Here is a 23,396-nt window from a genome sequence, read left to right as displayed (position 1 = left end):
GGTCATCCGGGTAAATGTATATTTGAAAGAATCCGGAGTAACCATCTAGAAAACAGTAGAAAGCATGACCAGCTATCCTTTCGATCATTTGATCAATGAAAGGAAGAGGAAAAATGATCTTTCCTAGTTGCCTTATTTAAATTTCTATAATCTATACAAACCCTCCAACCAGTGGTGGTTCGTGTAGGTATTAATTCACCTTCTTCATTCCTTACAACTGTTATGCCTCCCTTTTTAGGTACACAATGGATTGGACTAACCCATTCACTATCCGAGATAGGGTAGATGATTCCATTGTCCAGAAGTTTAGTAATCTCATTTTTTACTACTTCTTTCATATTCGGATTTAGGCGTCTTTGCTTATCCGCTTTAGGTGGCTTATCTTCTTCTAAGTGAATTATGTGCATTACGATGCTCGGATTAATACCTTTTAAGTCTGAAATTTGACAACCCATACTTCCTATCCTATTTCTAACAACTTCTTTCAATTTCTCTTCTTGGACTTGTGTTAATTTGTTAGAGATAATAATAGGTAGAGAATCGCCTTCGCCTAAGAAAGCGTACCTCAAATGACTTGGTAATTCTTTAAGTTCTAATTTAGGTGGAACTATAATTGAAGGCGAAACTGGTCCATCTTCTCGAATCAAAGGTTCTGGTTCCTTATCTTCTAGTTCCTCACTCATTATAGGTTCTATTATTTCTTCTTTTTGAACAATGTCATTTACACATTCTTCAATTAAATCAAGTTTCATACAAGCGAAATCCTCCATAGGATATTTCATTGCTTGATTCATATCAAACTCAATCTTATCATCTCCTATTCTTAAAACTACTTTCCCTTCCGACACATCAACTAGAGCACGTCCCGTGTTCATGAACGGTCTACTAAAGATTAGCGGACAATTTACGTCATAAGCAAAATCTAAAATAACGAAATCGGTAGGAAAAATAAATTTGTCAACTTTAACTAAAACATCCTCAATTATACCGTATGGTCTTTTAGTGGTTTGATCCGCTAATTGCAAAACCATATTGGTACGTTTGATGTCTTCTTCTAAGCCTAACTTATTAAAAATAGATAATGGCATCAAGTTAATGCTTGCTCCTAAATCACAGAGACAACTGGGAAATTCAATATCTCCCAATTTACACGGAATGGTAAAACATCCGGGATCCTTGAGTTTTGTGGGCAAATTACTTGACACAATTGAACTACAATCTTCAGTTAGCGAAATGGATGAAATTCCTTCCCAACTGATTTTCTTCGAAATTAAATCTTTGAGGAATTTACCATAATTGGGAATTTGTGTAATCGCATCCATAAATGTTAAATTAATATGCAAATTCTTAAGTTTGTCTAAAAATGTTAAAAGTTGTTTGTCATAGTCCTTATTGCGGACTTTGTGTGGAAAATGTGGTTTGGGTACAAACGTTTTTGTACTAGAGTCAATTGGTGCATCTTTTTGTTTTAATGTATCTTCTTTGGGCTTTGATAAATCAGTTCCAGGTAAAGTTGAACTTCCGGACATTTCCAGGCCTGAGTAATTTTTCCATGAACGAAGAGTGATAGCCTTAACATGCTCTTTCGGATTTTATTCCGTATGGCTTGGAAGACTTCCCTCTTTGCGGGATGGAATTGATTTAGCGAGTTGTCCAATTTGAATCTCCAAATTATGGATGCTAGATGATTGGTTTTTAATAAGCTGGTCGAATTTATTCTCGATCCGTTTAAAACCATCATCGTGATTACTTATTTTTCCGCTCATAGCATCAATAAATTTGTCGATTTTAGAAGATAAAGTGCTAATCGTGTCTCTGGATTGATTTTGATAATTAGCAGTAGCATTATTATTATTATTATTATCTCTCCAGTTAAAGTTAGGATGATTTCTCCATCCAGGATTATATGTATTGGAATAAGGGTTATTAGTTTGGTTTTGCCCTTGGACAAAATTTACCTGTTCAATTTCACTCATACCTTCGTAATCCACATCTATTTGGATTGGCTTACCATTAGAATCACACGGTGCCATAAACCTATCAATTTTGTGCGATAAGGCAGAAAATTGGGCTTGCAACATCGCTACTGGATCAAGATTCATTATACCTTTAACTGATGAAGTAGTTGAGGATGATGGTTTCGCTGATGGTATGTGTCCACGTTCCGTGGGCCACATACTGCTGTTGATTGCCATTTCCTCCAAAAGTTCTCTTGCTTGGGCAGATGTTTTCTTTATGAATAACCCTCCAGACATAGCGTCCAATGAACCTCTAGTTGTAGGATTTAGTCCATTATAAAATGTTTGCATTAAAAGTTCAGCGGGCAATTGGTGGTGTGGGCATAAACGTTGAAGTTCTTTAAAACGTTCCCAAGCCTCATAAAGAGTTTCATTATCATTTTGAGAAAAAGATGTTAACTCTTTAACGACTCTTGCGGTTTTTGCTAAAGGAAATTTTTTTGATAAAAATGCTTGGGCTAATTGCTCCAAAGTCTCAATTGATGCGGCTGGCATATAAGTTAACCATTCTTTGGATCGATCCTTCAAGGTAAAAGGAAAAAGACGAAGTTTGATTGCTTCTGCAGTTACATCAGTAATTTTAAAAGTGTCACAAATTTCTAAGAAATTTGTCAAATGGGTATTAGGATTTTCGTTAGGTAACCCGTAAAACGTTACATTATTTTGCAACATATTAAGCAACGCAGGCTTAATTTCAAAATGATGTGCATTAATTTGGGGTCTAACTATACTGTTTGTTACACCGGCCACTCCTGGCCTAGCGTAATCCATAAGTGTTGCCATAACTTCTGGCTCGGTAATTTTAGTTTTTATTGGGGTTTTGTTTTTCTTTTTCTTTTCTTTCTTGTTCTTTTTAAGAGTTCTTTCAATTTCTAGGTCAATAGGATCTGGTGACGTGCCCGAACTTCGAGAACTGCGCATGAACTTGAAATTTCGCACGAACCGAAACTACCTACAAAACAGAATTTGAAAAATAAATATGTTAGTAATTGAAAATAATTAAAAATATAAAAGTTTGAATAAGTATGAATAAACCTAGATTCGTAATAAAACACGAAAAATTTAAAATTTTGTCAAAAATTTTGGCGTTCCCCGGCAACGGCGCCAAAAACTTGTTGAGCGATTTCCGCAAGTGCACGGTATACGCTTGTAGTAATAAAAGATATCGATCCCACAGGGAACGTTTTTTAACAAAACTTATTTACAATCGGTTAAATTTACTTTAAGGTTTATAATATGGAAAATCGTTTAATCCGTTTTTGGTTTTGAAATTGCTAGAATGAGAAGAATGTTAGAAAATATTCTGATTTAAGAATGAATTTGCAAGATAGGAACTTTTAGTACTTTTAAGAAAAGTAAATGAATGTATTCGTTTGCATTAAGCAAAGAAAACAACTTTAAACTTTGTACGAATTATAAAGATGAAATAAATGACGGAACCTCTAATTAATTGGCTTTGAACATGACAAAACCCTTTCGGGATAGTTGCCCTTAATCAAATTAAAACTCTTTCGAGATAATAATTTGCCTAAGTGTTCAACAAAGTTTCCTTGTAAAGATTTTGGATTAAATATGTTTTAATGAAAACACCAGCAGTCACTTTAGTGGATTGGTTACCATAAGTGCTGCATAAAAATCTATCGAATAGAACAGACTTTATTAGATGAAATATAAATTGATACAAGTTTACAGAGAACATGGAGCATGGAAACATTCGACCGCTTGCAAGTGAACAGGTTGATCAATCCTTTCCTTGGGTTTCGTTAGAGTTTGTCAGGCTCAGGGGCGAATCCTCTACTCAATCTTCTCGTTGAATCTTCGTAATAGAGACTGGGTCGGTCTACTACCAAAATGAAAACTAAACTGGAACAATGACTAAACGTTACTAAACTTGTTATTATTGAATAAACAATGTGTGTACAACATATTGCTTTTTACAGAATCGAAATCTAACTTCTGAATCACTTGATTTGGAATTTCTGCATAAATTCTATACTAATCTCTTTTTTCTACATATCTTCAACTCTCCATCAACTCTTTATTTATAGATGTTGAAGAGTCTTGATTGAAGTGTCATGTCCGTTGTGAAGGATCGTGTCCGTTGCGAAGGATCGTGTCCGTTGTGAAAGGACGTCTTTATCCACCCGAACGATCGCGTTTCGTCGAAAACGAAAGTGTGTAACTAGGCTTCTAAAATCTCCTGCTCATACCGAGAATCTTAAATTCTCTACCGAGAATGGGGGAGCATCAATTGGTCTTCAAACGAAGGAAGGAGAAGCTGGGGAACGCGTGTCGCGACCGTGAATTTGGGGGCCGCGGTCGCGGCACGGAACGTTTTTTGGTTTTTCAGCTTTCGTTCGCGTCCTCGATTTGGCGTTATTAATTTCTGTCGTCTTCGACTCCTTTTGTAGGGTTTTTCTTCTGTTTTCGAGCTCTTTTCGTTCCTATTTGGATTTTACCAAATATTTATGTAGCTTACAAGAAAGAAACATATTCAAGAGTAAAAGCTTCCTAAACAGTTATAAATAGCATAAATTCGTAGCAATATTGATGTAATTAATAATGATATTATAGGTATATTTTGGGCTTAACAATAGCCGAGGTGCTACCATAGACAAAGAACAAAAGAAAGTCATTACCATGAGATGTGTAACTGATCGTGGTGTGCTGATCCTGGGAACTGAGCAGCAGAGGCATTAAAGGAATGCCGATTTTGGTGAGTAACCATAAAGAGCCACAATTATTTGAGCAACTAATTGTAGATTGAGCGAAAGCCAGAAACAGTGATGAATCTTATCAAACTGAACCATTTGTTCTGCAATACATAAAATATCCGGATGATTAACATTACATAATAGACGAAGCGCACGCTGGGTGCGGGGATTACTGAGTCCCCTGCAATTCCAATACATTACGATCATAGATAACGGATAGGAGGCCTACTCTGCCTTTTGGCGCGAGCTTCACTGATAGTTAAAGTGGAAGAAGATTTTTTCTTCTTGACACTTCTTTCTATCCAAGGAGATTCGTCTGTGCCAGCCGGGATAGTCACTGTGTCTTTCCATATTTTTCTGGCCCATTCCACATCCCCAGGGATGTCCATCACATGTTTAGGTATGGATTCGTGAAGCTGAATCTGCCCTTGGTCCTCAAACTCAGACACGACTCTGCTATCCTGTGTCTGATGCTGCCCTTGTCCGTGAAGCTGAATCTGCCCTTGATTCTCAATATCAGTCGCTGCTCTATTTTCATGTGTCTGTTGCTGCCCTTGCCCCTGCTATTTGTATTTAGATTCGGGCCTACTGCCGTCGTCACTGAAATCCCCCCATTTCCTGGTATCTGCCCCTGCATCCCGGTTTTCTGACTCATGTACGACCATTTGCAGATTATCTACATTATAAGAGGAAGCGTTAGCTTCGTTTGGCGCAGAGTTACTTGTAGAAGCTTTGGGCTCTTCTTTTTTATGTTGGGGGGCCTACACAAGTTGTTTTCCATCCCGGTGTTGGGGTTTGGTATGCTAAGTAGAGCCATTCTTACCGCATTATGCAGCTGTGTGTCCAATGTTAGCACAGATAGAACATATAGCATGCAAATGTTCATAATCAATATACACCCATTATTTTCTAACATCAGTATCAACCCGAATCTTGGATTGGATGTCCTTTGACAAATCAACATCAATTAATACCCTGGCATAATGCCCAAACTCACCATTAACAGTATTGTGGTCAAAACGTACTGGGACTCCCACCCCATGGGCAATACTACCAAGGATACGGGAGTCCCAAAATTCCCATGGAAGGTTATAGAAACGAACCCATACCTGTGCTGATGAACACTTATGCGAGTCTGGGTTAAATTCGGGAGTCTAAGGTGTGAATCTCATAATTCCAAGCTTACGTAGGATGGCTCCAAGACTCCATACTAATTGCAAAGTAGCTGCAGTGGGCATAATTATATGAAAGAAGCCCTTATCGAGGGATATGAGCTTCCAATCCATAGTCCTTTGCCATATTTGGTTCAATTTGTGTTTAAGCTCGGGGTGCTTCCAGGGTCTCTCCCCCTTCGACATCGTCAATCTCCCAATAACCGAGTGCTCAAAGGATTTCATTCGCTCTTCGTAAATCGCTTGCTGAATTCTGATAGCTTTGAAGCCACCTTCCTCAAAGACCAGCAGGCTCGTTGGCGATGGAATAGAGATCAGGTTGATGGCTTTGCTAACCACTGAAGCAAAGTTTGGAGGCTGCGTTTGGGGCAGCGGCTTTAAAGTGGAGAAATCTTTGGCATAGGACGATCATTCGAAGAGATGGGCGATCACGAAGGGGGATTCCGCGATGGCCGCGGGTTGGGGACGACAGGACGACGGTGAAGGGAAGAGGCGGCTAGGGCATCCTTCCATCTGATTTTAAGACACTTTTTTTACATGAACTAAAAAGGGGTCAATAGCTCACAAAAGCAAGTAGACCAGAAAGTAGGAGTAAAGGTTGCTTCTCTCCCACTTGGTAGAAACAAACGCCTAGATAAATGTTTTTATTCATGTGCTACAATATTTAGATCGAGAGATCGTTCTGTCCTTTAACTTGATGGATGCTTGTGCTAGCTAGCATCAAATACAATGGCCTGTTTTAAAAACTAGAAAACATGATACTTCGTCCGTTTTGCATTTAAAGGTTTTGTGAGTCAATATTTCGGTAAAAAAATATGTGTGGCTACAAAGTTAGTTAGGCCTTATGTATTAGGTAAGTTGAAAAGTCAAACTTTTTAATTGCTTTAAATCAATCTCTTTTGGAGTAAATTATGACAACAATTTTTGACATAATGTCTGAGTTCGCAAGCAATACAAACTATAAGTTATGTTTGAAAGTTTTTAAACCATATGATTGTATTTGCAAAAAGATCAAACAAAAAAAATTATACTTTACCCTAAAAAATATTTAGTTGCTAACTACTACGTGCTTGTAAATTATCTCAATTGTTTGATCTTTAGTACTTCATTTTTCTTGATCGACTTGAAAATTAATTTAATTTGTAATAAAAAATGTAAAAGTTAAATATTAAATCTCTAAAATATGGTATAAACCAAGAAATTATCCTAAAAAAACATATGGAGTATTTTGTTCAGGGTAGATTTTTTTTCTAAATATCTATCTAAAATTTGAACTTAAAAATTTAGTAACTCAAATGTCTTTAGTGTATTTGATATTGTTGGATATGGACATTAATACCTTGTGGTTCTGATTCTTCAGTGAGAGCGATCTTTTCAAATGCTCAACTTCCCATTTTTACATTGATTGGCTTAACTCAAAGGATGAAGCTTCAGTTATTTACATATCATTTGGAAGCATCACACAAGTATCAAAGAGGCAAATGGAAGCCATGAGGAGAGCATTAATAGAGAGTGGGAGTCCATTCTTGTGGGTTATAAGAGAGAAATCCATGGAAAAAGTAGAACAAAAAGGAGTGATAGTGCCATGGTGCAATCAATTAGAGGTGCTATCAAATCCAAGAATAAGTTGCTTTTTTACTCATTGTGGTTGGAATTCCACAACGGAGAGCTTGGCTTGTGTAGTCCCTGTGGTGGTATTTCCGCAATGGACTGATTAGTTAACAAATGCTAGGCTGCTTGCAGATTGTTGGAAAACTGGTGTTAGAGTTACTCATAATGAAGATGGGATCGTTGCGGCTAAAGAGATAAAGAGGAGTCTCAATATGGTGATGGGAGATGGAGAGATGAGAGAGAATGCCATCAAATGGAAGGTTTCAACAACAAATGCTTTTAAGGAAGACTAATGGCCAACTCATTGTTTCACCATTTTTAGAGTATTTCACCTATATAGGCCAAGGCTAATGGCCATAATATTAAATAAAAGAAAAATGAAAGTCAACTCACAGTTTCAATTTAAATTTCCATTTCCCTAGAACAAAGTTCAAGATCATGAGATATGTTCTTAGAAAGATATGCAATTTTATTAATTATTGGAACACTGAGGAAATTTTGAATCCAGAGACAATGATAAAGTGGCAACCTTTAAAGCAAAGAAATAGAATTTACATTAAGGAAATGAAATAATATCTATATTACTTTAAAAAAAATTGGAGACTATGTATTAGACTCAAAGTTTACATGTATGAAAAGTATCACCTGGATTGTTAACAAACCTTGGATCTTCGAAAAGGTTTTATAAACATACCAATAGAAGGCTAGTTGTCATTCATAAATAAGGAATACTAAGCTCTTTGTGCTCTTCCAAGAAGGTTTCTTAAACATATCAGTAGAAGAAGGCTAGTTGTCTTCATAACTCATATAAAGTGACATTACAATGAATGGCAGTTTAGTTATAAAACTTGATGTTTGATTATAGTATCGATGATTATTTCATTTACAATCGGTTGGCCCTTAAACTTACTTAAAGTAGTCTATTGGGTTGCTAAATTTCCATAAAATGATCTATTGACCTCCTGGATTTGATGTATTGGCTCTTCATTATTGGTCATTGATGTTGTTGAAATTAGTCACTGTCGGTGAGTGCGTTGCTTGCTGAGATGGTGCTAATTTAACTCCTCATATCATCAGTGTTGTACATGTTAAACGTGATTGTTGATCCTCATACTAAACCCGCAATATATTATGCAAATACAAACAATATAATATGATTCAAAAGAGTTGTGTTTTATTAATCCATAATTTTTTGATTTGGGATTTAATTGTGATCTCATGGAGCTATAGTTTAATGTATCAATGGAAGACTTTTGTGATTTTAGATAATTGTTTGTTCTCTGTTTTATTTGTTTTAACACTTTATGGGTTTACTTTATGTAAAAGATATTTTTATATTTATGTAAAGGATATTTTTATATTTATTAGTTCTAACATTGCAACTTTACACTTAGAAGGGTTTTTTAAATTAATGTTCATATTTGTTATTCGTTGACTTTTAATTCCCAGATTTGTTATTATTTTAACTACTATTGATGAAAATCCAATATCTTTCATTCGAAATTTGTACAGGATTGCTTTGAGATTCTCTCGTCATCCTGTTTATTTATGCCCACAGAAAGTGGATGAACAACGAGCAGATCAGGTGGAATAGTGTCGCATTACAAAATCCAGATGGACGCGTTCTAGGTGATGGAGTTGCAAGTATTGAAATCAACATATTAAATCATGTTTGTTTGTTTTAATACACATGTTACAATACAATGGGTCTTATTCTTATTCTTCGTAATGTTTGTTTTGCCTTAATTATATAATACCAAAAAATCTCAGTATCAAAATCTATTAAAGTTTTAAAAAAAGGATACATTATTCAATCATTTCTGCCACAAGAATACTGAAGATAGACATCTTTGAGAATCCCATCAACTTTATTATGTGAGTGAATATGTTAAAATACAGTGGGACTTGAAATCCACAAATTAAATTATTTTTGTTTGTTTTAATCCACATATTACAATACAATGAGTCTTATTCTTATTCTTCATAATGTTTGTTTTGCCTTAATTAAATAATACCAAAAAAACTCAGTATCAAAAGTTATTAAAGTTTGCTAAAACCGAATCTAGCATTTAATTATTTCTGCCACAAGAAAACTGAAGATAGACATTTTTGAGAATCTCATCAACTTTATTATGTAAGTGAAGACAATGTTACAATACAATAGATCTTGAAATCCACATATTAAATCATGTTTGTTTGTTTTAATCCATATATTACAATACAATGGTTCTTGTTTTTATTCTTCATAATGTTTATTTTCCATAATTAAATAATACCAAAAAACTCAGTATCAAAATTTATTAAAGTTTGAAAAACGCAATCCAACATTCAATTATTTCTGCCACAAGAAAACTGGACATAGGGATCTTCGAGAATCTCGTCAACTTTATTATGTGAGTAAAGATAATGCTACAATATAATATATCTTGAAATCCATATATTAAAGGTAGCAGCTCTGCGCTGCTGTCTATGACAACTGCAGGACTACGTACATAATTTGGGATGTGTTTGAGTCGTTTTGTTTTTCCTCATTTTATTTGTATACAAAAATATGAGTATTCCAAGTTGGCCACTAGGCTCTTAACTAGAATAAGACTCCGTTATTCCAATAAAAATAATGTATTCTAGAAATGTATCCCATCAACTCTCATATAATTCTCTTAATTCCAGATACTGAACCTAACTCTTCCGCCATATCTGACCCTCCTTTTTTACACATTGTAATCAGAGTTGCAATTGCACTCTCCCTTTGCCACATCTGATCATTCCTTTAATATTTTGTTTATTTTTCCAATTGCATCGTAACTTCAGTTTCATAACTGTCAATTTATTGCGATTGCAGAGCATGGAGATAACTTTCTTTTTCGCCATTAGATTTCAGAAGGAGAAATCAGATGAACAAACCCATAAGCTCTGATACCATCTTACATAACAGAGAAACACAAAAATGAAAAAAAAATCCAGACTTCTTTCTTATTGAAAACAATTACATATACAGGTATTTATAGTACTGATATAAGTAAAATTATTAAAAACCCTTAAGCTTATTATAATATCAGATCCTCTTCATGCACAATCAAATCATCCAGGAACAAGATCATTTGGAACAAAAATACAAGATAGCAAATGCTTACAATCTGCAAAAACCCTTACATAGTCCGGAACACTCATTATTCTCAGAAAAAGTTTCAACTATCAATTTGAGTTCCGTAACATTATAAAAAAGAAGAATAAACTTGAACTTCCTTAGTGAGAGGCATGATAAAGGTACCCCGAAATCTGGATCCACTTTGTCATTTCTTCATCTCCCTCAGGTGGTGTTGTCACATTTAATCCAAACTCACTTGCTTTTAGTCACATTTATGAATATTCCACTACCTTGCATCTTCAAGCATGGGGGCAATGGCTATTCTTGCACTATAAATCTGATAACTGAATATTCCTCCTACACATGACTTGAAGCTTGGACAAGAACATGACTTGAAATCCAAAAGGATAGCAAAAACCACCCGAGTGGTCTAACAGCGGGATAATGAAGTTGAACTTAAGTCAGGGGGTAGAAAAAAGGTTCAATGGTCTTCAATCGGAAAATAAATATATTTCCTTAGTTAAAAGTGGATAGAGAAAATCTCTTTGGAGTTTTCTTCAAAGGAAAAACAATTGAAAGTGGGTCTAAAAGAAATTGATGGAGTGCTTAATTTGAAAAGAGAATAACTTGACTCAAGGCAAAAAAAGTATGAAGAGTTCAATAAGGTGCTTGCTTTGAAAAAAAAATGCAATTGGGTACAATTGAGAAGTCATAAAATGGAAGAACTAGAAGTCGTCCGAAGAAAGCTGCTGCCTTGACTACTCCAGGTGCCATGACTGCTCCAGCTGCCGGTGCTCCTCTGGTTGTTCCTGCAAAGAGACCAGGACCGCCGCCAAAAGTTGCTGGCATTGGTCAGCCAAAAATCCAATAATTTCAACTCATGTTCCTTTCACACTCAATTCTAAAATTATTTATTTGTAATTATCTCTATGGCTTTTAACCATGTTAGTGCAGACATTATCACATTTAATATCCATTAATTTCAACTCATGTTCCTTTAATAAGAAAAGGCATTTGAATGATACCAAAAAAAGAGAAATTTCAATATTAGTAAGCTTCAAAACTCACAGGTCCTAAAAGGTATTGAAAATTATAAGGTATTTAAAAAGCACTCTCTTTTATGCTATTATGTCAACTTCACATACCTTCATATCATAGTCTTCTATCACCTTCTTCCAACATCTGAAAAATTGTAAATGGAAGCCTTTTTTAGAATTATGGGTGTTGAATTTGAATATATATATAAAAAAACAAATAACATGAATCTTAATGCTGTTGAGAAGAAATTATATGGGTTTTATTTTTACGAGTTCAAGTCTTAAATCTGAAAATTACATAAGAAATCAACATTGGCCATTAGAAAATCCACCTCGTTCCAACAGGTTTTAATTTTATGACTTTTTTTTATATAAATATGTCAGCCAACAAAAGATGTTCGGGACAGTATAACAAGCTAGAGCTGAGAGTGAGGAACTATTGTATTCTAAACTCAACTCAATAGCATTAAACAACAAAAGAATTTGAACATACAACTTACAACATAATGAACGAAGCAATAAAACAAATGTTCCCAAAAAAGATTTGATCATTTGTGATTTAAATAATGCAAATTCAAGGAGTAAGAGACCTGTTAACATAAACAAGAAAATAGTAATTCTAAAACTCAACTTACTTGCAACCAATCAATAGTTTTCGCCGGCCACGTTCTGCAATCAATGCTAGAATATATTTTTTCTTCTTCTTCAGATTTGGTATAAGTGCCCACAAGATCTATTGAAACACTTACATCTTGACATGGACCTGTTTCTTCAGCATCGACTTCCCTGCACAACATTAACTATATTAAAATCATAGTGTTTTGCCTGTTTAAATCAGATGCTGTCTATATTAATTCAGATTTTTCATTTCTGATCAAATTTCTTTTGATTTCTTAAACATTTCAAAGGTAGATCTATTCAGATTTATCATTGAGTTTTGAATTTTGTTTTTTAAAAAGAAGTCCTTCCTTGCCTCAATAGCCATTTCCTTACTTAACTCTTTCTCTGTTTCTGTAAGTTAAATAATCTAGTTTACAACCTAAATAATCTACTGAGAAATTTGCAAACTTCTGACGGAAAAAAAACAAATCCAAAACCAAAATAATGTGGATTGAGAAGCATTATATTATAAACACAATGATGTAACTAAAAGTTCAAATTGGAAAGCCATATATTCAAATTAGGAGCTTTGGGTAGGTCAGAAAAACAAACTAAAAATCATTGCAAGGAATTTGTAGAAACAGTTTTTTGTCACATCAAATGAACATATATGCAAATACTGAGAGGGAGAGTATACGTACATTTCTTCGAAAATCCCAGTCAGAACAACCAAGTCGTAACCCCTACCAGACATTCTTACCATTGTTGTTGATGATCGATTGAAGTCTTAACAAATTCAAACTGGATATCAATAAAAGAAGACAATATATTTTTGGTAGCGAGCTATACATATATGAGATTTAGGAGGCTAGGGTTTCTATAACATTAATGAGTTTGTTTATATATGATATTTTGGATGGTTAGACATTGTCTAAGGTTAGATTTGTAATTAACTTTTATCTCTTAGGGTTTCTGTACATGATTCGTTTGATTTAAGATTAAACATTTATTTGGTGTGTGTAGTACCCAATATTTTGTCATTTGGTCCATCTGTTATTATTTGATAACATTCCACTCTTGAAATATTCTCATAGATGACATATTACTCCTTTCATCACTCGTTAGCTTTAAATTTAATTTTTCAATATTCCTATAAAGCATATATATATATATACTCTTTTTATCTATTTCTTTTTAATAATTTACATATATACTCTTTTAACTATTTCTTTGGAAAAATAATTAACTATGTACTTCAAATATTATCGATGTAAATATAAGTGATTTTGTTCTTTCACAATTTGGAGATTGTAAATTGTTTTGGAACAAAATAATGCGTGTGACATTTTTTTGTTAGGATTATATTGTGGCATTTTTCTTTTAGGAAAAGAATGTTTTTGCTATAATGTTGCACTCAGAGGGTATTTTTGTCTAATAATTTTTATCTGCTAAGCTTAGACATGTTTATGTGCATGGATCAGGCGAGACATAATCGAGTTTGATACTAACTCATATGGTTTTATTTGAATGAGCTTTAAGTCAATGAGCTTCTGCCATATTCGGAAGCCAACATTTGGGCACGATCTTATTAAGGCCCATGAACATACTTCTCTTCGGCTGCCTTCGGCTACAAAGCATTAGTAGTCTCTTCAGGAGTTGCCTAGGGTGACCCGTGGACCAATGATTAGCTTGGATTCCAAAGACACGCTCCCCAAGTTCACATTTCTCATAGAAAGGAAATATAGGGTCCCAAGACCAATTAAACGCTGCCACTTGTCCAGGTACACACTTTGTTGCCTATAAATAGTTTGGTAGTCAGAGCTAAATGTATGTAATCATATATATTATTACTCTTTCTCATTGCTTTCAAGTTATTAAATGCTTCTCCAAGTATTTGTATGAATAAGGCATCAGAGAGGGCTCGTCGGAACTCCAACCTCATTTCTAACGTTTGTTATCATCCTCAAGTCATCGGAAAACGGTAAGAGAGTAGATTTCAAAAAGGAAAACATCATTTGGTGTTGTGAGCGTTTTTCCGTAAAAGATCGTTTGATGAGATGGAGCTACTGATGTACAACATTTTAGTAAGAAACACCTTGTTTGAAGATACATACAGCCGTAAATGCATATCGATGGTCTTAATTGGTGTTGTTTTGGACAGCCTACCAATGAACATTCTGTAATTCTTTTGCTACTCTCGCTCTTTATGTTGCCTAAGTTCCATTGCTTCATTAGGTTGAACGATATAACTAGCATGCTTTACATCTGCCTCTGCAAGAGCTTCATTCATTTGGAATGCTATGGTGATTCTCAGTATTGGAGTTTATCTTCCAGGAATTAGATTTACAAGAAATGGATAGCTTAGTTCTAATCACAAACTTAGGAGGAGATGGTGATGTTATTGCAGATACACAGTTGAATATTTATTTAATTGTAATCATAAAAACCAGAAGCATTCACATGAATCAGTTGCAACCTCATCTCATCGCATTCATATAAAAATAATTCTCAATTATCTAATACATATATATCCATACATAGATCTATCAAAGGAACTAAACATAAATTATTTTAGTAACCGCATAGACTGCATCCGCATTTATTTCCAGCACCCTATGGCTGCTTACACTGTAATCCTGCACACAACAAATAAATATAAATCAGAACCTGATCTCTGTGGATAATTTAATTAAAAAAATAAATACAAGTTATAACATATACTTGTTGCAGTCTATTGTGGGTTCAATAGGCATAGAAACTTGAACATGACATAAGTTAGTGATGACAAGTAGAGAAATTCTGATCAACTTCCGTCCCTGTGGGGGCGTCGTTGGGTTCGACGGGGGAAGCTCCGATGCCAAAGTCAGTAAGGAAGAACAAGAGGGCAAACTGAATTAACAAAGGGTAAGGGAATGTGTACCTGGATAGCCTGAGACGTAGGCTATATATAGCTAGAAAGTTGTAACCTTTAGTAACTAGAAAGTCTCCATTAATGTTCCATTAATGGCAGTTACAAGTTATCCTTAAGCTGGCGGTTAGCTAATTGATAGCTCATTAATGGTCTTTATGGCCAGGTCAACCCAGCCGTTATAATGGCAAATGAGTGTTCAAGGAGATTCGCCTCATAGGTTTGCCGGCGGTCGGATCTTGTCAATACGTGGCGTTTCTTTAGGTGAATATCCCTCTTAGTCCTCGGGATAATATCTCAATGTTATTAGAAGCCCCCCCTAAGTTCCCTTAAAGTCCTTTAGGGCTTTTGAGCTTCTACGCGCCGTCATGATTACCTGCATTAATGAGCACTCTGTTCGATGCCAATCGCAGAGTGACACGTGTAACAAGCGCCCTGTCCAAGGAAAGAGAAGACGCCTTCTTCTTCCTTCTCTTTCTCTTTCTTCCCTATTTCGTTTCCGTTCATCTTTTCACTACTCGAAGCTTTTCCTGGGAGTTTCAGAGTTCCTTCAAAGCTTCCTTACATGTAAGTTCATCTTTTCTCATTCTATTGTTTCTGAATGTTTAGGAGTTCTTCGTCCTCTTCTAGATCAACCTCTGAGCTTTTTAATTTAACCCCTCCTCCCGAAATAGTGGTTAGTTTTAGTTGGACTACATCGTCATCGGAAAATTCATCTTCCTCCGAGAACACAGCTTGTTCCGATTTAGCTGAGTTACGTAACTCGGCGTGTAATCGCTATCAAACTCGTTCTACTAGGAGTCAAATTCTTTCTACTTCGGCCTCCGGTGCCGTGCCGGTCGTAGATTTTAGGCGTTTTTTGGGAACAATGGCCTCTTCCTCTTCCCAACCTAGGAAAAAGAATCCCCGAGCGGAGTCCACTTCGTCTCGCATGAGTGCCGCGGATCTGGCGGATCTAGCGATTCACTTCCTATGGATCAATAACTATGAGACTCAATTAGCGGCGGCTCATCAACGTCCCTCTTGTCCGCCAAGTGGCTTTTTAACTGTGTATTGTAGTCACGTGGAGAGAGGGTTCCGACTTCCTCTTCCCAAGATGATGGCGGACATCCTTTCCTATTTTGATATCACCGCCAGCCAACTACACCCCAATGGCTGGTTGGATATTGCTTTAGATTGCTATCTAGCTTCGAACTTAGGGGTAGTATACACTGGGCGGATCTTTAGAGCTTTTCACAAACCGTCAAAGCGAAAGTCAGAGTCGTTTCTTACTTTTGCAAAATTTGGAGTGTATTCGCCATTCAGTGGCAAAATGTCCAATGTCCACTGTTGGGATGAGAAATTCTTTTACGTGAAGATAAATGAGGACGAATCACTAGGTTTTCCAACATTCTGGAATCCCAAACCTCTGCATATGGCGGGTGATATGCGAATATTGACAGCGAGTGATGAGGTAGTGGCGGACCTCATGAAGAGTGTCAAGGCGGATGCCTGGACATATGCGGATGCTTTAGCCTTCATGATGAGCGATATTCCCCTAATTCACAAAGATGGGGACAAGTTCATTTACTCGAAGATTACACAGTTTGATCAAGGTAACTTTGTTTCCTTCTTGAACCTTGATTACTTTATTGTTTTCTTTGGCAGGGGTTTATCTAAGGCCAATCACGCTCTTGCAGAGAAGCGTAGGAAGTTGTTAGAGGATGAGGCCCGTAAGAAAGCTCAGGTGGCGAATCCTCAAAAGGACACAGGGAAACGTCTGGCGGATGCAATGGTCGATCCGCCTCTGAAAAAGAGGAAGCCTGCAGCTTCTGGTGGTCCCAAGTTTATGGCGGACGCCATGAGATCCGCCATGCCTGAGGGGGAGATGGAACAAGTAGGTCACTTTTATCTTTTGCCCGTTCCTTATGTTTAGAATTTAAGTTTTGATCCTTACTTCTTCGTGCAGACGGCGAAGCCTGACCTAGGCAAATACTGGTCCGCTAAGTATGGGGCCGAGGGATCCTTAGAGAATGAGTCTATTATCAACGACTTGGATGAGGCTCTGGGTCAGTTCGGCGAAGTGTAGAGGAATCAGAATCAGATTCCCGGATCAATTCATGCGCAAAGGGGGAAGACTGAGCTTCTTACGGTAGGTCCCCTTGTTAGAAAGGAACTTTTTCAGAAAAAGCTATACCTTTGTTCTTTCATTCTTGACGAAAGGGTTTACCTTTGGCAGATGTACACTCGCATACGTGCTATGGAGGCGGAGCTCCTTCAAGGTGTGGCGGATAAGGCTACCATAGATAGGCTGGAGAAGGAAATAGCCGATGCCAGGGCGAATATAGCATCCGCCATGACTGCCATGGCCCTTAAGGATGCTGAGATAAAGAAGCTGAAGGAGAAGATCGAGGCTGATGCCAAGGAGCTCGAGAATGCTGTAGGAGAGGCTGAGTACATGGCTGGTGAGCAGGCTTTCTTTTACGGCGAACTGATCATGGCTTATGTCTCGCTGGCACATCCTGAGATCGATTTCACAGATCCGCAGTTCGCCGTTCCAGAGCCAGAAGATGTTATTAAATTTAACAAAATTCCTAACATCAAGGAATACCTCCGAGACTATGTTCGGAAATGGATGAAGGGACCCATTGAAGAAAGCAAACCTGCCACCACCGTCCAGCTAGTGGATCTTGAAGAAGTGCCCCCGAAATCTGGCGAGGAGCTGATAACCGATGGCACCGTTCTTCCTGGGGAAATACTTTCTGTGGAAAAGGAAGTCCCCTTGGCGAGCGTATCCGAGGCTGTCGAGAAGGAAGCCTCTCAAACAAGCGCTTCTCAAGCGGGTGCTTCTGGCGAGAAGAATTTTAAGGAGGATGCTCCTGTGATTACTTGATGTCTTTTTTGTTTTGTAAAACTTGTTAAGTACAATTTGTTTAATCCTCATGGTAGCTATTTGTTTTACCTTTACATTTGCGTAAGTAAATATATAAGCGTCTAGGATTTATTTTGGAGTAGGTGGCCAGCCATACTCCATTGTGCGAACCTTTGTGAAGGTTTGAAGCTATTTTATTCCTTTAGAGGAAGTAAAGCTGCCTTCAGGGATCATCTTGCGACCTATCTTTGAGGTGAAGTGATTAGCCTAGAGGACTTTGTAGACCCTTCTTTGGAAAGGGAGTAAGAGAGTGTAAAGACCTTGCGTCCAATGATCGTTTTAACTCTATCTCGAATGGGGATCCTCTAGAGATGGATCCGCCCATGAGACTTGTCCTCTTATCTTTGAGGAGAAAAAGTAGCTATAAGATAGCAGTACTTTCTCAATGTGGAGAGCGTTGGATGCTCCCCATCTTTTTAAGACTGGAATATTTATATTGCTGCAATAAATTTTTTAAAAAGAACATAGACAATAGAACAATTGATGTTTATTGATAGGAGAAATGCCTTATTACAGCAAGCAGGTCTTACATGTGAGCCTCGTTAAAACCTTTAATAAGAAAAACCACATGGGAAAAAAGCTTACTAAAGGAAAAAGAGTACTCAAGACCGTATGTACATCTTATTTTCTGACAAAGTATTTGCGGAGATTTTGGAGGTTCCACGTGCGTGGTAATGTGTTCCCCTCCATGTCTTGAATCTTAAATGTGGCGAACCCAATCTTGTCCACTATTTGATATGGTCCCGTCCAGGTGAGCCCTAGCTTGCCCTTCCCTTCTCGAGACTGGATTTTGTCCGCCTTGCGGAGCACGAGGTCTCCCACATTCAGGTCTACAGGTTTGGCATTTTTGTCATGGTAAGCGGTGATCCACTGCTTGTATGCCGCCATACGTACATAAGCCTTGTCTCTTCGCTCCTCCACTTGATCAAGACTCTCTGTTAGTCTGTGGTTGTTGGCCTCCTCGCAATAGAATGCAACTCTATCACTTGGGACCAGTATTTCAACCGGGATTACAACTTCCACGCCATGAGAGAGGGCAAATGGTGTTTCTCCTGTGGCCGTTCTAGGAGTGGTGCGATACGCCCATAAGACGTTTGTCAACTGATCCACCCACTTCTTATCATGTTCCCCCAATCTTTTCTTTATTCCTTTTACGATCGTCCGATTCGTAACTTCAGTCATACCGTTGGATTGAGGATAATAAACGGAGGCGAATTTGTTCAAAATGCCCAATTTCTCACAGAAAGTTTTGAATTCATCACAGTTGAACTGTGTTCCGTTATCAGTGATGATGGTGTGGGGTACGCCATATCTTCCCATGATATTGTCTTTAACAAATTCCACCATTCGTTCGGCCGTGATGGAGGAGACAGCTTCGGCTTCTACCCACTTGGTGAAGTGATCTACTGCCACTACCACATATTTCCTCTGTCTACGAGTTGGAGGAAATGGTCCAACGATGTCAATTCCCCAGATGGCAAAGGGTCGCCCTTCAATGATAGGCCTCTGGAGATGTTTGGCCGTGTGTGATTCATTCGCATGAATCTGACAACTATGGCATGATTCCACTAATTTTTGTGCATCAAGCTCGGCAGTGGGCCAATAAAACCCTACTAACCTGGATTTTTTTAAGATAGTGGCGGATGCCTCATGGGCCCCACATGATCCCTCGTGTAGCTCCTTGAGGACCTGTTGCCCCTCTTCTAGCAGAATGCATTTTAACCATGGATGGCTAAATGACTCTCTATAGAGGCAATCGTTGATCATGGAGAAATAGGCCGCTTTTTTGACGATCCGCCGAGCCTCCTCCTTATCGATGGGTAGAGCTCCATCTGACAAATACTGGCGAAGGGATGTCCGCCAATCATCCTCTATTGTTGTGAGTAGGGATACTTCTTCGGAGACGAATGCCGGAGCTACTTTAACCTCAAAGGGACATTGCGGATCTGTCCAGCTTTCTTCACTGGAAGCCATTTTTGCTAGGTGATCGGCTTCAGTGTTTGATTCTCGGGGCACATGGACCAATTCCCATTTGGTTTCTTTAGCTTCGAGGTGGTCCAGTAACTTTTTAACCTCGGCAACATATTTGGCCAGAACGTCATCCTTCACCTTATAATTTTTTATCACTTGATTGACCATCAACTTGGAGTCACTATAGATCATGATCCTCTTGGGAGTGATTTCTTTAAGCAGGCGTAACCCTAATATTAGAGCCTCATATTCTGCGGCATTGTTAGTGGCATGGAAATCCAACTTTGCTGTGTACCGTAATTTTATGTACTAGGGGCCCTTGATCACGATACCTATGCCAGCTCCATCTACAGAGGAAGCCCCATCCGTGTACATCGTCCACTCCTCTACTTGAGATTTAGGGAGATTCACCCCTTCCTCTGTGAATTCATTCACAAAGTCTGCCAAGACCTGACTTTTCAAGGCGGTCCGGCTCTCATATCGCACATCAAATTCTCCGAGGTGAATTGCCCATTCCATTAATCTCCCTGAAGTATCAGGCTTTTGCAATACCTTTCTCATGGGTATATGTGTACGAACTATGACAGTATGGGCCTGGAAGTATGGCCTAAGGCGAATTGCCGTGGTGACGACGGCCAGAGCCATTTTATCAAGTTTAGAATACCTGGTTTCAGCATCCTTCAATACTTTGCTCACATAATAGATTGGATACTGCTGGCCATCCTCTTCTCTTATCATGACTGTGCACACAGCTTTCTCCGTAACTGAGACATACATGTAGAGATTTTCACCTTTTAGGAGTCGGCTCATCATGGGCGGTTCCGTGAGAAACCGTTTGATCCCCTCGAAAGCCTTTTCACAATCTTCATTCCACTCGAATGCCTTTTGCTTCTTGATGACTTCATAAAAGGGATGACACCTACGAGCTGAACAGGAAATAAACCTGCCCAAGGCCACGATCCGCCCGTTGAGGCGTTGCACTTCCCTGATGTTCCGTGGTTCCTGCATTTCCAGAACAGCCTTAACTTTGTCGGGATTTGGGCTCACTCCTTTTTCACTAATCATGAATCCCAGGAACTTTCCATATGTTGCACCAAAAGTACATTTTTCCGGGTTTAGCTTAATATTGTGGCGTCGGAGTACGGCCAGTACCTCCCTTACATCATCTGCATGCTTCTCCACAGTGGTGCTTTTGATGATCATGTCATCTACATAGACAGAGTAGTTATCACCTTTGCTTTCTGCGAATATTTTGTTCATCATCCGCTGATAGGTGGCGCCTGCGTTCTTAAGCCCAAAGGGCATGACCTTGAAGCAATAAGTGGCTTGGTGAGTCACGAACGAGGTCTTGATTCTATCCGAAGGCTCCATGGGGATTTGATGATAACTCGACTTCACGTCTGTGAAGGAATACATAGCATGTCCAGCGGTTCCATCTACGAGTATGTCGATACACGGCAAAGGATGATTGTCCTTGGGACAAGCTTTGTTGAGATCCGTAAAGTCAATGCACATGCGGTAGGATCCGCCTGCCTTCTTCACCAAAATGACGTTCGCCAACCATTGTGTATAAAGGACCTCTTCAATGGCGTCCACCCATTGGATCTTGGTGATCTCTTCCTCTATCACCTTCTGCCTTTCAAGGCCATGGTTTCTCCGTTTCTGAGCTACGGGAACTGCATCTTTGTCGATGTTAAGTTTGTGAGTGATCACGTCTGGACTGATCCTTGGGAGGATCTCATCTTTCCATGCAAAGACGTCCTCCGCTTCATGGAGAACTTTGGTGATTCCTTCTTTAACTTCACCTTTGAGCCCTTTAGCCATTCGGACCTGCTTTTCGTCCGCCATGAGGTACATTTCAGTCTCGCCCAAGGCCATTGTGACGAGTTCCTCTTCATTTTCGTCCTTAGATTGGGGGCGGATCATTAGTGATGCTGAATATGTCTCCTGAGCCATCTTTTGGCTCCCTCTGATCATTATGCCTCCCTTGGTCGTAGGGATGTAAAGAGTTAAGTGGCGTATGGAGATGAGGGCAGCTGCCTCGGAGATAAAGGGCCGTCCGAGGATAATATTATAGGCTAACTGACCATCCAAGATAGAAAATTCTAGATCACCTCTCCAGACTTGATCTTCATCTGCCAACCCACAATCCAACATTACTTGGCCCTTTGTCTGAATGGTATGTCCTGTTACCCCCAGGATATCCACTACAGTTGGTTCTACTTGGACTGGATCAACCATGAGTTTGGCGAAAGCTCCTCTTGTGATGACATTGCACGAGCTCCCAGTATGAATCATCACCCTTTTCATCTCCCAGCCTTCCATCATCATAGTAATGACCAAGGCATCTGCATGAGGAGGGATCTCTGGTCCTGCGTCTGCAAATGGGCGATTCAGCGATGTCCTGTCAAGAGCAGTGGTTTTTACCTTTTTCAGTACTGGTTGATACCCAGGTCCGCCTACTATGACATTGATGGTCCCCTTTCCTTTCTTCTTTGGGTCATCCTTGGATCTATCACCATCTCCCTGCTTGCCATCGTTTTGGATGAACCGATCCAATTTGCCCCTCTCAATGAGACGCTCTATTTCTCGAGCTAACTCCCAGCATGCATCTGTGTCATGACCGTTTTTCCTGTGATACTTACAATAATTTGTAGGATTTTTACCAGTATTGGTATACTCCCCCCCTTTTGGTTCGGGGTATGAAATGCTCCACTTGTGAAGGAGGTGACAAATGCCGATTTGTTCTTAGAACCTCTTCGCCTACTTCGAGAGGAGGAATCCTGATGCTTGTCCTTTTCCCTATCTCGATGATGAGATTCGCTTTTGTCCCTCCTAAGCTGAGATGCTGATTCATGGCGAATGTCATCTACCTCCATAAAGTCCTTGCAGCGCTCTATTAGTTCTGCCATGCTGGTAGGCTTCTTGCGAATTAGATCCTCCTGTAAACTCTTACAAGTGGTATTTTTTACCAGAGATTCCACTGCCATGGAGATATCTACATCCACAATTTGTATACACAATTTGTTGAAGGATTTTATATAATCTCGAAGGGATTCATTCGCCTTCTGCTTTAATTCAAAGAGCTTCCTGTATTTGAGGGTGATCGTACACCACGTCCGCCTCCATTTCCACGTCCGCCACTTCCTCCACCTCCACCTCCTCCACCCGGGGGAGCCTGACCGTTACCCCCTCCAAAGCCTCCAGAAGGAATGTGCCCATCATTCCCGTGGTGTGGTGGTGGTGGTGGTGGCCCGCTTGGATGTGGCGTGTCTACTGGCCTTTTGCTCTATCTACGCCCAGTAGGTGGGGGTGATCTGCCTTTGCGGGAGGATCTCGGTCTTCGGAGCGAGGGCGATTCGGACC

At 38.7% G+C, this 23,396-nt stretch overlaps 1 non-coding gene across 1 annotated transcript; it reads left to right on the top strand.

Annotated features, from left to right (window-relative positions):
• Positions 1 to 2,325: 2,325 nt before the first annotated feature.
• On the top strand, positions 2,326 to 2,432 carry LOC136225023 (small nucleolar RNA R71). The gene has a single exon (XR_010686762.1). It is a non-coding gene; the product is annotated as a small nucleolar RNA R71 (small nucleolar RNA).
• The last annotated feature ends 20,964 nt before the right edge of the window (positions 2,433 to 23,396 follow it).

This window comes from Euphorbia lathyris, chromosome 3, assembly GCF_963576675.1.
Source record: "Euphorbia lathyris chromosome 3, ddEupLath1.1, whole genome shotgun sequence".
NCBI lineage: Eukaryota > Viridiplantae > Streptophyta > Magnoliopsida > Malpighiales > Euphorbiaceae > Euphorbia > Euphorbia lathyris.
Note: the sequence above shows the minus strand (reverse complement) of the source record. Positions and strands in the feature narration are given on the sequence as shown.